Source organism: Arachis ipaensis, chromosome B10, assembly GCF_059453495.1.
Source record: "Arachis ipaensis isolate K30076 ecotype BB chromosome B10, ASM5945349v1, whole genome shotgun sequence".
NCBI classification, from domain to species: domain Eukaryota; kingdom Viridiplantae; phylum Streptophyta; class Magnoliopsida; order Fabales; family Fabaceae; genus Arachis; species Arachis ipaensis.
The window spans coordinates 48,212,966-48,226,334 of NC_142435.1; the positions used below are offsets into that span (position 1 = coordinate 48,212,966).

The 13,369-nt window shown below is 37.4% G+C and overlaps 1 non-coding gene across 1 annotated transcript; it reads left to right on the top strand.

Moving 5' to 3' along the window:
• The first annotated feature begins 4,906 nt into the window (after positions 1-4,906).
• Positions 4,907-5,014, top strand: LOC148579954 (small nucleolar RNA R71). Its single transcript, XR_015899238.1, has one exon. It is a non-coding gene; the product is annotated as a small nucleolar RNA R71 (small nucleolar RNA).
• Positions 5,015-13,369: the final 8,355 nt, after the last annotated feature.

The window sequence follows — 13,369 nt, forward strand, 5'->3', positions numbered from 1 at the left end:
AATAAATAAACAAGTAAAAGAAAAATATGTACAATAACCAATAATAAGGCACACGTTAGCAGTTCCACGGCAACGGCGCCATTTTGAAAGAGCGGAAGATTGATGGTTTAGAAGTTATGGTAAATACTCGTTACAAGTATAGTTACTAAACCAAGCAATCAACCTTTCTTACAAATGTTTTGGTTGTCACAAGTAACAAACCCCTTAAAAATTGATAACTGAAGTATTCAAACCTCGGGTCGTCTTCTCAAGGAACTGCAGGAAAGTATGTTCTTATTATTGGTTATGAAGATTGTAGAATTGGGGGTTTTAAGAATGAGGGACAAATATGACAGTTGATTTAAATAGAAATTAAAATAAATAAACAAATACTGTAAAGCAAACTTTTGGCAAGGTATGAGAAATTGGAAGTCCAAATTAGTTATCCTTATCAATAGTAATGAAAGCTGAATCTTAATTCCTCTTAGTTAACCTTTGCTAAAGCAAGGGAAGGTCAAGGGACAAATTGGTTTGATCTTCAAATCCTATTTATTTCCTAAGAAAAGATTGGGATTATTGAAGTTCAATTCAATTGGCAAGATAACAATTATCAATTATGCTGTTGAATTGGATAACTCCTGAGTTACTGATTTCTTAACCAAAACCAAAAGGGGAAAAGTAAATCTACTGGAATAAAGATGTCTTCAGAGTAAAAGCAATAATAGCATAAATGAGAGAAAGCAATATTAAACTGGAATACGTCAAATAACATTAATTCAAATAATCTGGAACATAGAAGAATTTATAAATCAAATTGCAAAAGTAAATAATCAACTAAAGTAAAGGAACATTAAACCTGGATCGAGAGTTACTCCTAAAACTAAGAGAAGTCCTAAATCCTTATCCTAAGAGAGAGAGGAGAGAAGCTCCCTCAAAACTAGATCTAAAACATGATAAGTGGAAATTGGCAAGTTCTCCTTGAATGGATGCATTCCTTTACTTCATAACCTCTGGTCTATGCCTTCTGGACTTGGATTTGGGCCAAAAAGGGCTTCAGAATTCGCTGGGAGCGTCTTCTGCAATTTTTGGTGCGTGGCCTCTGTCACGCGTCCGCGTGGGTCACGCAGTCGCGTCATTTGGAGCTTTTCCTTGCCACGCAGTCGCGTCAGTCATGCGGCCGCGTCGCTGCTGATTCGCGCTTGGCACGCGATCGCGTCGTCCATGCGATCGCGTGGATACCAGTTTCTTCAAGGATTCCATTTTGCGCATCCCTTCCATTTTTGTACGTTTCCTTTCCATCCTTTGAGTTATTCCTACCTTAGAAGATCTGAAACTACTCAACACACTAATCACGGTATCGAATGGAAATAAAGGTAATTAAAATAATTAATTTTAAAGCATAGAAAACATGTTTTTCACATACATCACATAATAAGGAAGGAAAAGTAAAACCATACAATTAACAAGAATAAGTGGGTGAAGGATTGAATAAATCACTCAAACTAAGCACAAAATACATCATAAAATATGGGTTTATCACTTCCTCTATGTCAATTCTAGCCGAATTGCAGAGGTGGCAAATGAGGTGAGGAAAGGCTAACCTTGCCCAAGTGGAGAACTTGTCAGCCACCTTGTAGAGTTCTTAAGGTATAATCTCATGAACTTCCACCTCTTTTCCAATCATGATACTATGGATCATGATGGCCCGGTCTATAGTAACTTCAGACCGGTTACTAGTAGGAATGATTGAGCGTTGAATGAACTCTAGCCATCCCCTAGCCACTGGTTTGAGGTCATGCTTTCTTAATTGAACCGGCTTGCCTCTTGAGTCAATTTTCCATTGAGCTCCTTCCTCACATATGTCTATGAGGACTTGGTCCAACCTTTGATCAAAGTTGACCCTTCTTGTGTAGGGGCATGCGTTCTCTTCCATCATTGGCAAGTTGAACGCCAGCCTTACATTTTCCGGACTGAAATCTAAGTATTTTCCCCGAACCATGGTGAGCAATGCTTTGGATTCGGGTTTACATTTTGATCATGGTTCCTAGTGATCCATGCATTTGCGTAGAACTCTTGAACCATTAGGATCCCGACTTGTTGAATGGGGTTGGTGAGAACTTCCCAACCTCTTCTTTGGATCTCAAGTCGGATCTCCGGATACTCATTCTTTTTGAGCTTGAAAGGAACCTCAGAGATCACTTTCTTCTTGGCCACAACTTCATAGAAGTGGTCTTGATGGACCTTTGAAATGAATCTCTCCATCTCCCATGACTTAGAGGTGGAAGCAATTGCCTTCCATTTCCTCTTTCTAGTGGTTTCTCTGGTCTTAGGTGCCATAAATGGTTATGGAAAAACAAAAAGCTATGCTTTTACCACACCAAACTTAAAATGTTTGCTCATCCCTGAGCAAAAGAAGAAAGAAAGTAGTAAAAGAAGAAGAAAATAGAGGAGATGGGGGAAGAAGATGTATTCGGCCAAGGAGAAGAAGAGAGGGTTGTGTTGTGTGAAAATGAAGAAGAAGTGAGGGGTTTATATAGGAGTGAGGGAGGTGTAGGATTCGGCCATTAGGGTTGGGTTTGGGAGGGAAATTATTTTGAATTTTGAAGGTAGGTGGGGTTTATGGGGAAGAGAGGATGGATGTGAGTGGTGAAGAGGTGATGGAAAAGAGTGATTGAGGTGATTGGTGAAGGGTATTTGTGGAAGAGAGTTATGAAAAGGTGTGAAGAGGAGAGAAGAAAATGTGGGGATCCTGTGGGGTCCACAGATCCTGTGGGGTCCACAGATCCAGTGGGGCTAAGGACTTAACATCCCTGCTCCAATTAGGTGTGTAAAACGCCCTTGCTATGCAATCCTGGCGTTTAACGCCAGGCTGCTACCTGTTTCTGGCATTAAACGCCCAAATGTAGCTTGTTTCTGGCGTTTAACGCCAGGCAGATGCTTGTTTCTGGTGTTAAACGCCAGCTTGGTGCCTGTTTCTAGCGTTAAACACCAAACAGATAATTGTTTCTGGCGTTTAAATGCCAGACTGCTCTCCTCCAAGGTATGCTATTTTCAATGCTGTTTTTCATTCTGCTTTTGATGTTTCAGTAGTTTTTATGACTTCACATGATCATCAACCTAATAAAAGACGAAATAACAAAAAGAAAATAAAATAGATGTGATTAAATAACATTGGGTTGCCTCCCAATAAGCGCTTCTTTAATGTCAATAGCTTGACAGTGAGCTCTCATGGAGCCTCACATATAATCAGAGCAAGGTTGGAACCTCCCAACACCAAACTTAGAGTTTGAATGTGGGGGTTCAACACCAAACTTAGAGTTTGGTTGTGGCTTCCCAACAACAAACTTAGAGTTTGACTGTGGGGGCTTTGATTGACTCTGCAGTGAGAGAAGCTTTTCATGCTTCCTCTCCATGGTTACAGAAGGAGATCCTTGAGTTTTAAAGACAAGGTTGTCCTCATTCAGTTGAAGGATCAATTCTCCTCCGTCCACATCAATCACAGCTCTTGCTGTGGCTAGGAAGGGTCTTCCAAGGATGATGGATTCATCCTCATCCTTCCCAGTGTCTAGGATTATGAAATCGGCAGGGATGTAAAGGCCTTGAACCTTTACTAACACGTCCTCTACTTGTCCATAAGCCTATTTTCTTGAGTTGTCTGCCATCTCTAATGAGATTCTAGCAGCTTGCACCTCAAAGATCCCAAGTTTCTCCATTATAGAGAGTGGCATTAAGTTTATTCCTGACCCCAGGTCACACAGAGCTTTCTCAAAGTTCATGGTGCCTATGTTACAGGGAATTAAGAATTTACCAGCATCCTATTTCTTTTGAGGTAATTTCTGCCTATCAATGCATTCAGTTCATTGGTGAGCAAGGGAGGTTCATCTTCCCAAGTCTCATTACCAAATAATTTGGCATTCAGCTTCATGATTGCACCAATGTACTTGGCAACTTACTCTTCAGTAATGTCTTCATTCTCTTCAGAAGAAGAGTACTCATCAGAGATCATGAAGGGCAGAAGGAGGTTCACTGGAATCTCTATGGTCTCTAGATGAGCCTCAGATTCCTTTAGGTCCTCATTGAGAAACTTCGTATTGATCACTGAGCGTCCCAGGAGGTCTTCCTCACTGGGATTCATGTCCTCTCCCTCCCTTGTAGGTTCGGCCATGATGGTTAAATCTATGGGCTTGCACTCTCTCTTTGGATTCTCTTCTGTATTGCTTGGGAGAGTACTAGGAGGGATTTCAGTGACTCTTTTACTCAATTGGCCCACTTGTGCCTCTAAATTTCTAATGGAGGACCTTGTTTCATTCATGAAACTTAAAGTGGCCTTAGATAGATCAGAGACTATATTTGCCAAGCTAGATGGATTCTGCTCAGAATTTTCTGTCTGTTGCTGAGTGGATGATGGAAAAGGTTTACTATTGTTAAACCTATTTCTTCCACCATTATTAAAGCCTTGTTGAGACTTTTGTTGATCCTTCCATGAGAAATTTGGATGATTTCTCCATGAGGGGTTATAGGTGTTTCCATAAGGTTCACCCATGTAATTTACCTCTGCTATTGCAGGGTTCTCAGGATCATAAGCTTCTTCTTCAGAAGATGCCTCTTGCGTACTGTTGGATGTAGCTTAAATTCCATTCAGACTCTAAGAAATCATATTGACTTGCTGAGTCAATATTTTGTTCTGAGCCAATATGGCATTCAGAGCATCAATTTCAAGAACTCCCTTCCTCATAGGCGTCCCATTACTCACAGGATTCCTTTCAGAAGTGTACATGAACTGGTTATTTGTAACCATGTCAATGAGTTCTTGAGCTTCTGCAGGCGTTTTCTTTAGGTGAATGGATCCACCTATAGAATGGTCCAATGACATCTTTGATATTTTAGACAGACCATCATAGAATATATCCAGGATGGTCCATTCTGAAAGCATGTCAGAAGGACACTTTTTGGTCAGTTCCTTGTATCTCTCCCAAGCTTCATAGAGGGATTCATCTTCCTTTTGTCTGAAGGTTTGAACATCAACTCTAAGCTTACTAAGCTTTTGAGTAGGAAAGAACTTGGCTAAGAAAGCCATGACCAGCTTATCCCAAGAGTTTAGGCTATCCTTAGGTTGAGAGTCCAACCATATTCTAGCTCTGTCTCTTACAGCAAACGGGAAAAGCATGAGCCTGTAGACCTCGGGATCAACCCCATTGGTCTTAACAGTATCACAGATCTGCAAGAATTCAGTTAAGAACTGAAAGGGATCTTCGGATGGAAGTCCATAAAACTTGCAATTCTGTTGCATCAGAGAAACTAGTAGAGGTTTCAGCTCAAAATTGTTTGCTCCAGTGGCAGGGATTGAGATGCTTCTTCCATGTAAATTGGAATTAGGTGCAGTAAAGTCACCAAGCATCTTCCTTGAATTGTTATTATTTTTGGCCATGTCTCCTTCTTTTTCAAAAATTTCTGTCAGATTTTCTCCAGAGAGTTGTGCTTTAGCTTCCCTTAGCTTCCTCTTTAGAGTTCTTTCAGGTTCAGGATCAGCTTCAACAAGAATGTTCTTGTCCTTGTTCCTGCTCATATGAAAAAGAAGAAAACAGCAAAGAAGAGGAATTCTCTATGTCATAGTATAGAGATTCCTTTATGTGAGTAGAAGAATATATGAATAGAAGAAGGAGAATCCAAACACAAGGGTGAGGAGTAGGTTCGAATTCTTGGGTGAAGGAGGGGTGTTAGTAGATGAATAAATAAACAAAAGGAGGTGAGAGGGAGAGAATTTCGAAAATTAAACAAGTTAAAATAAAAAATATTTTTTATTTTTAATTTAAAATTAAAGTGAAAATTCGAAAAATTAAAAAAAAGAAAAAATTAAATTAAATTAAATTAAAGTTTAAAACAATTAGTTAATTAAAAAGGAATTTTGAAAAAGAGGGAAGGGATTTTCAAAAATTAGAAAGAGAGAGTTAGTTAGGTAGTTTTGAAAAAGATAAGAATCAAACAAAAAGATAAGATTGATTGAAAAAGATTTGAAACTTAATTTGAAAAGATAAGAGGTTAGAAAAGATTTTGGAATTGATTTTGAAAAAATGTGATTGACATTTATTTTGAAAAAGATTTGAAAAAGAAATTTAAAAAGATTTGATTTTGAAATTAAAGTTGATTACTTGACTAACAAGAAACTAAAAAGATATGAGTCTAGAGTTTAAAGATTGAATCTTTCTTATTAGGCAAGTAACAAACTTAAAAATTTTTGAATCAATCACATTAATTGTTATTAAAGATTTTGAAATTATGAAATAAAATAAGAAAAAGATTTTTGAAAATCAATTTGAAATTTTTGAAAATCATAAAAGAAAAATGAAAAAGATTTGATTTTTGAAAAAGATTTGAAAAAGATAGAATTTTTAAATTGAAAATTTGATTTGACTCATAAGAAACAACTAGATTTTAAAAAGTTTTGAAAAAGTCAACTCAAATTTTCGAAATTTATGAGTGAAATAAGAGAAAGATATTTTTTTATTTTTGAATTTTAACAAGGAAAGAGAAAAACATCAAAAAGACTCAATGCACGAAAATTTTGGATCAAAACAAAGGAAACATGCAAGAACACTTCGAATGCAAAGATGAACACCAAGAACACTTTGAAGATCATGATGGACATCAAGTATGTATTTTTGAAAAAAAATTTAAGAAAAGAAAAACATGCAAGACACCAAACTTAAAAATTTTTATTCTCTAGACACTAATAATTCAAGAATGCATATGAAAAACAAGAAAAGACACAAAACAAGAAAATATGAAGATCAAACAAGAAGACTTATCAAGAACAACTTGAAGATCATGAAGAACAAATGCATGAGTTTTCGAAAATTTTAAGAAAAATTAAAAAGATGCAACTAACACCAAACTTAAAATTTGACACAAGACTCAAACAAGAAACACAATATTTTTGCTTTTTATGATTTTATTAATTTTTTTCCTGGATTTTTTCGAAAATTATTTTGGGAAGAACAAAAAAGAAGAAAATTTTTTTGTATTTTTTGAAAATAAGAAATAAAAGCTTAAAATTAAAATAAAATTACCTAATCTGAGCAACAAGATGAACCGTCAGTTGTCCAAACTCGAACAATCCCCGGCAACGGTGCCAAAAACTTGATGCGCAGAAATTGTGATCATCAATGGCGCCAACAACTTGGTACGCACAATTGTAATCTCAAATCTTTATCACAACTTCGCACAACTAACCAGCAAGTGCACTGGGTCGTCCAAATAATAAACCTTACGTGAGTAAGGGTCGATCCCACAGAGATTGTCGGCCTGAAGCAAGCTATGGTCACCTTGTAAATCTCAGTCAGGAGGATTCAAATGGTTATGGTGAATTGATAATAAAAACATAAATAAAATATAAACTGGGATAGAGATACTTATGTAATTCATTGGTGAGAATTTCAGAAAAGCGTATAGAGGTGCTTTCGTTCCTCCTGAACCTCTGCTTTCCTGCTGTCTTCATCCAATCATTCCTACTCCTTTCCATGGCAAGCTTTATGTAGGGCATCACCGTTGTCAATGGCTACATCCCATCCTCTCTGTGAAAATGGTCCAATGCGCTGTCACTGCATGGCTAATCATCTGTCGGTTCTCGATCATACTGGAATAGGATTTACTATCCTTTTGCGTCTGTCACTACGCCCAGCACTCGCGAGTTTGAAGTTCATCACAGCCATCCCTTCCCAAATCCTACTCGGAATACCACAGACAAGGTTTAGACTTTCCAGATCTCAGGAATGGCCGTCCATGGGTTCTAACTTATACCACAAAGATTCTAATATCTCGGACTCGGTCCTCTGTATTAGATATCTAAGAGATATTCATTCTATCTTGTTTGCATGTAGAATGGAAGTGTTTGTCAGGCACGCGTTCATAAGTGAGAATGATGATGAGCGTCACATAATCATCACATTCATCATGTTCTTGGGTGCGAATGAATATCTTAGAATAGGAATAAGCTTGAATTGAATAGAAAAACAATAGTACTTTGCCTTAATTCATGAGGAACAGCAGAGCTCCACACCTTAGTCTATGGTGTGTAGAAACTCTACCGTTGAAAATACATAAGTGATGAAGGTCCAGGCATGGCCGAATGGCCAGCCCCCATAAAGGTCTAAGATAGCATAAAACTGATCAAAGATCTGATCTGAAGATGTAAATACAATAGTAAAAAGTCCTATTTATACTAAACTAGTTACTAGGGTTTACAGAAATGAGTAAATGATGCAGAAATCTACTTCTGGGGCCCACTTGGTGTGTGCTTGGGCTGAGCATTGAGCTTTACACGTGTAGAGGCTTCTCTTGGAGTTGAACGCCAGTTTGTAACCTGTTTCTGGCGTTTAACTCCACTTTGCAACCTGTTTCTGGCGTTTAACTCCAGAATGCAGCATGAAACTGGTGTTGAATGCCAGTTTAAGTCGTCTAAACTCAGGCAAAGTATAGACTATTATATATTTCTGGAAAGCCATGGATGTCTACTTTCCGACGCAATTGAGAGCGCGCTATTTGGAGTTCTGTAGCTCCAGAAAATCCACTTTGAGTGCAGGGATGTCAGAATCCAACAGCATCTGCAGTCCTTCTTCAACCTCTGAATCTAATCTTTGCTCAAGTCCCTCAATTTCAGCCAGAAAATACCTGAAATTATAGAAAAACACACAAACTCATAGTAAAGTCCATAAATGTGAATTTTAGTTAAAAACTAATAAAAATATACTAAAAACTAATTAAATTAGACTGAAAACTGTGTAAAAACAATGCCAAAAAGCGTATAAATTATCTGCTCATCACCAACCCAACTCATTCCTGATGCTATTTCATGTAGAAGTCAAGCTTGGGCAAGGGGGGAGCAATTGTTTGTAGCATTAGCATCATGTAGGTTAGTTTCTAGAGAGAGAAGCTCCCTCTTCTCTCTAGAATTAGGTTAGGTTAATCCATCTTAGATCGAGGCTTAATTCCATGTTCTCATCTTATTTCCTTTATAATTTCTTGTTCTACTACTCTATTCTTCTTAGTTCTCTTGTTAATTTTACTTTTATGTCTCTTTTATGTTTATGAATGCTCATGTTGAATTTGTTTACATTTAATGAAATCTAATGTTTGATGTTCTTTTATTGATGATTTGAGTTGTTGATTTACTTTTCATGCAATTGGTAGTTAGTAGATTTATTATTCTTGCATTTTTACTATGCTTTCCTTTTATGCCTTCCAAGTGTTTGATAAAATGCTTGGTTGGTCTTTAGAGTAGATTTTGAGCATTCTTAGCTTAGGAAGAGTAATTGGGCAATCCTGAGTCATTAATACCAATTTATATTGGTGATCTAGAGTTGTTAGTTAATATCATTTTCAATGACGCTAATCTTTTGCTAATTCAATTAGTGAGTTGATTAGGACATTTGGATTGAGATTAACTAGTCTTGTTTGACTTTCTCTCATGGAAGATAACTTATACCTTCTTCCAATGTCGGAGATGACAAAATAAGATAAATTCTTGTTAATTATTGTTATGATTAATGACTAGGATAGAAGGCCTATGATCTCAAACCTTGCCATGAATGTCTCTCTTTATTACTTGCCTTCTTTAAATATTTGTTTGATTTACTTTTCTTGCCCATTTAATTTCTCGTCCTTCTATCAAACCAAACCCCTTCCACCTTCATAGCCAATAATTGATCACTTCATTGCAATTCCTTGTGAGACGACCCAGAGTCTAAATACTTCGGTTAATTTTCATTGGGGTTTGTACATGTGACAAAACCATATTTTAATTTGATGTGAGAGTTGTTTTTTGGTTTGGAGCTACGCTTACAATGAAATTCTTCTTTCTATCAGAGAAATTCCTAACCAACACGATTCTTGCCATCACTGCTACAAGAATTCGACATTAAAGTAAGAGATAGGAAGGGGAGTGAGAATCAAGTAGCAGATCATTTATCAAGAGTGCCACAAGAAGCCAATCAAGATATACCACAGCAAGTGAATGAGAAATTCCCTGATGAGCACCTTTTCCAAGTTCAGCAAGTACCTTGGTTTGCTGACATAGCAAACTACAAAGTGGGAAGGAAGATACCTCAAGAATTTTTCAAGCAACAAGTGAAAAAGTTACTCAATGAAGTAAGGAAGCTTTTGTGGGACGAACCTTTCTTATTCAAGAGATGTTCTGATGGAATGATTAGGAGGTGTGTCCCTGAAAATGAAATGAAAGATATATTATGGCATTGTCATGGTTCAGCCTATGGTGGACACTTTGGACCAGAGAGAACAGCTGCTAAAATACTGCAGAGTGGATTTTATTGGCCAACCATCTTCAAGGATGCTTGAGAGTTTGTTCACCAATGTAATGAATGCCAAAGAGCTGGAGGATTGACAAGAAGGAATGAGATACCTCAAAATTTCATTCTAGAAGTGGAGCTATTTGATCTTTGGGGCATTTATTTCATGGGGCCTTTTCCTCCTTCTTACTCTTTCAAATACATTTTGGTAGCAGTGGAGTATGTCTCAAAGTGGGTGGAAGCAATAGCCACAACCACATGTGATGCACAAATTGTTCTTCAATTCATGAAGAAGCACATTTTCACTAGATATGGAGTGCCTAAGGGACTTGTTAGTGATGGTGGTGGTCATTTTTGCAACAAGCAGATGGAGAAACTCCTTCACAAATATGGAGTGATTCATAAAGTAGCCACACCATACCACCCTCAGACTAATGGCCAGGCTGAGCTTGCAAATAGAGAGTTGGAGAGGATTTTAGAAAAGACTGTGGGAGCCACTAGAAAAGATTGGGCCAGAAAGCTAGAAAATGTATTTGGGCATACAAGACAGCATTCAAAACTCATATTGGAAAATCCCCTTTTCAGCTGCTATATGGCAAATCTTGTCACCTCCCTGTAGAGCTTGAGCATAAATCTTTCTGGGCCACTAAACTCCTCAACTTTGATTCTCAGGCAGCAGGGGAGAAGAGACTACTACAACTAAATGAGTTGGATGAGTTTAGACTAGAAGCTTATGAAAATGCTAAGATATACAAGGAAAAGGCTAAGAGGTGGCATGACAAGAAGATCTCAAAGAAGGAGTTCAAACCAGGACAGCAAGTACTCCTATATAACTCCAGGCTCAAAGTTTTCCCTGGCAAGCTCAAATCCAAATGGACTGGTCCTTACTTGGTGACAAAGGTTCTCCCTAATGGAAGCCTTGAATTGTTAGACGAAGCAACAAAAAGCCATTTCACAGCAAATAGGCACAAGGAAAAGCCTTACTTGGGAGGTCAATGGGACAAAGAAAAAGAGGTTCAGAACCTGAGCTGAGCAAGAATGAAGAATGTCAAGCTAATGACAATAAAGAAGCACTTGTTGGGAGGCAACCCAACCTGAGGTAGTTTTCTTTTCATAGCTATTTCAATAAAAAGGTTGAGTAGTTTTGTATGTATTGCAAGGAGCTAAGTTTGGTGTTGCACACCAAAACAATTTAAGGGAGAATGAAGGATGCTAAGTTTGGTGTTCCACCAAAATCTCATTTGAAAACACATTTTCACCTTCTACATAAAGGGTTGCTAGATCCAAACAATCAGAAAAACTACTTAACCATTGTCTGTTTTCTAGTTTTTAGTTACATTACCTTTAGCAAAGACAGAAGGGTTTCACATATGGTTAACTTGATACATAAGAAACATTGGCAAGGGACTAAGTTTGGTGTTCTCACACCAAAGTAAGTTCAAAAGCCACAATCAATTCATGCATGCTAACCATTTGCTCAAGGGCTTGAGAAACAAGCAACTTCTGAGGATTATGCAAGAAGACACTCAACCCTTGAAGAAGGTCTGCATCATCATAAAAAAAAGGGATGCAATAGAAGGAAAGATGAGAGACAGTCCCAACAGGTTGTATTAACACTTAATCCTTGTTGCTTTGAAGTATTTTAATTTGGAAATTCTTATATGTCTTGCTGAAGTGTTCAATTAGGTGTAAGTGGAGATGTTTGCTAAGAATGTTAGCCTGCATATTATATTTGTCATAACTCATCAGCTTGAATCTTGTTTTGTTTCCCTTCTGCATAAATAAAAGAAAAATGTTTGAAACAAGAAAATGATTGCCTAATGTTGTAGAAATTAGAATGAAAATTCAGTGGTGGTACTTGTTTGATTTAATGAATAGCTCAATAATAAAAAGCTGCATAATAACATGTTCTTTGAAGTGTGAATTAGTTTGCTGCTATAAGGTCTATTATCAATGAATATCCCTTGAGAATGATCAAAATAAGAAAAAAAAAAGAAAAGAAAAGCCAAGAATGGGCAAAGAAACAAACAATAAGGCTAGACACCAATAGCTTGGACCCTAGGACATATGCCTGTGGTGTTTCTGTGCTAGGATATGCTTGGACAAGTAGGTTCTGAGGAGTATTTTGAAACTTGGCCACTTGGATTAACTAATCTGGGATTGCCAACCAAAAGTCCACTATCAAGAGCAACCTAGTTAAAAAGCATTTAGTAATCCAAAGAGATGCTGGGCATCAATGATCCTAGGAAGAAATTGTGAGCCATGTGTCTGTGGTGAAGAAATGTTAAGCAAAAACTAAGCCAAAAGGCTGCTGCAACACTTGCCACCAAGCTTTCATTAACAAATAAGCTTTCTAATAAAAAGAAAGAAAGAAAAAGATAACAGGGATTAATCAAAAAGCAAGGCAGTATAGCAGCAACTCTTGTGAACCTTTAAAGAAACATTTCATATCAGATAGCTAAGAATAATTGAGCTACACTTGTCTGCATAAAACCCCATGAACCAAGTTCAATTATCTGCTAAATAAGGACATGCATGCTTCTCTGTTTCATTTTATTTCTTCTTCTGTTTGGTGCTTGCTTGGGGACAAGCAAGATTTAAGTTTGGTGTTGTGATGACAAGTCATCTTATGCTAGCTTTTCAAGCATTTTTCACTTGTTTCATTAGGTTTTATGCACTTTTTTGCATTATAAGTTAGTGATTTAGAGTGGATTTTCATAGCTATGTCAATTCAATCAACCATCATTCATTTGGCACAAAATCACATGGTTTAAGCTATAATTAGTTGGTTTTTGAATGAATTAGACATTTTGTGAATTTGGTGATGCTTTGGTTGGTTGTTTTGATTACTTGTAGGTGAAGAAATGATGAAAAAAAAGGAAAAAAGAACCTTAGAGCACGCTTTAGACCTTAGGTCACGCTTTAGACCTTAGCGTCACGCACCAAAGGAGCAAAGGACAACCAAGGCCATAGCGCTCAAAGATTGAGCGCTGCGCTTTCTAATTGAGCGCCCAAACCAAGTTCCCAGCACCATAGTGACAAGGCCAAAGAAGCAAAAGCATAGCGCTAAGTTGGAGCACATAACGGAG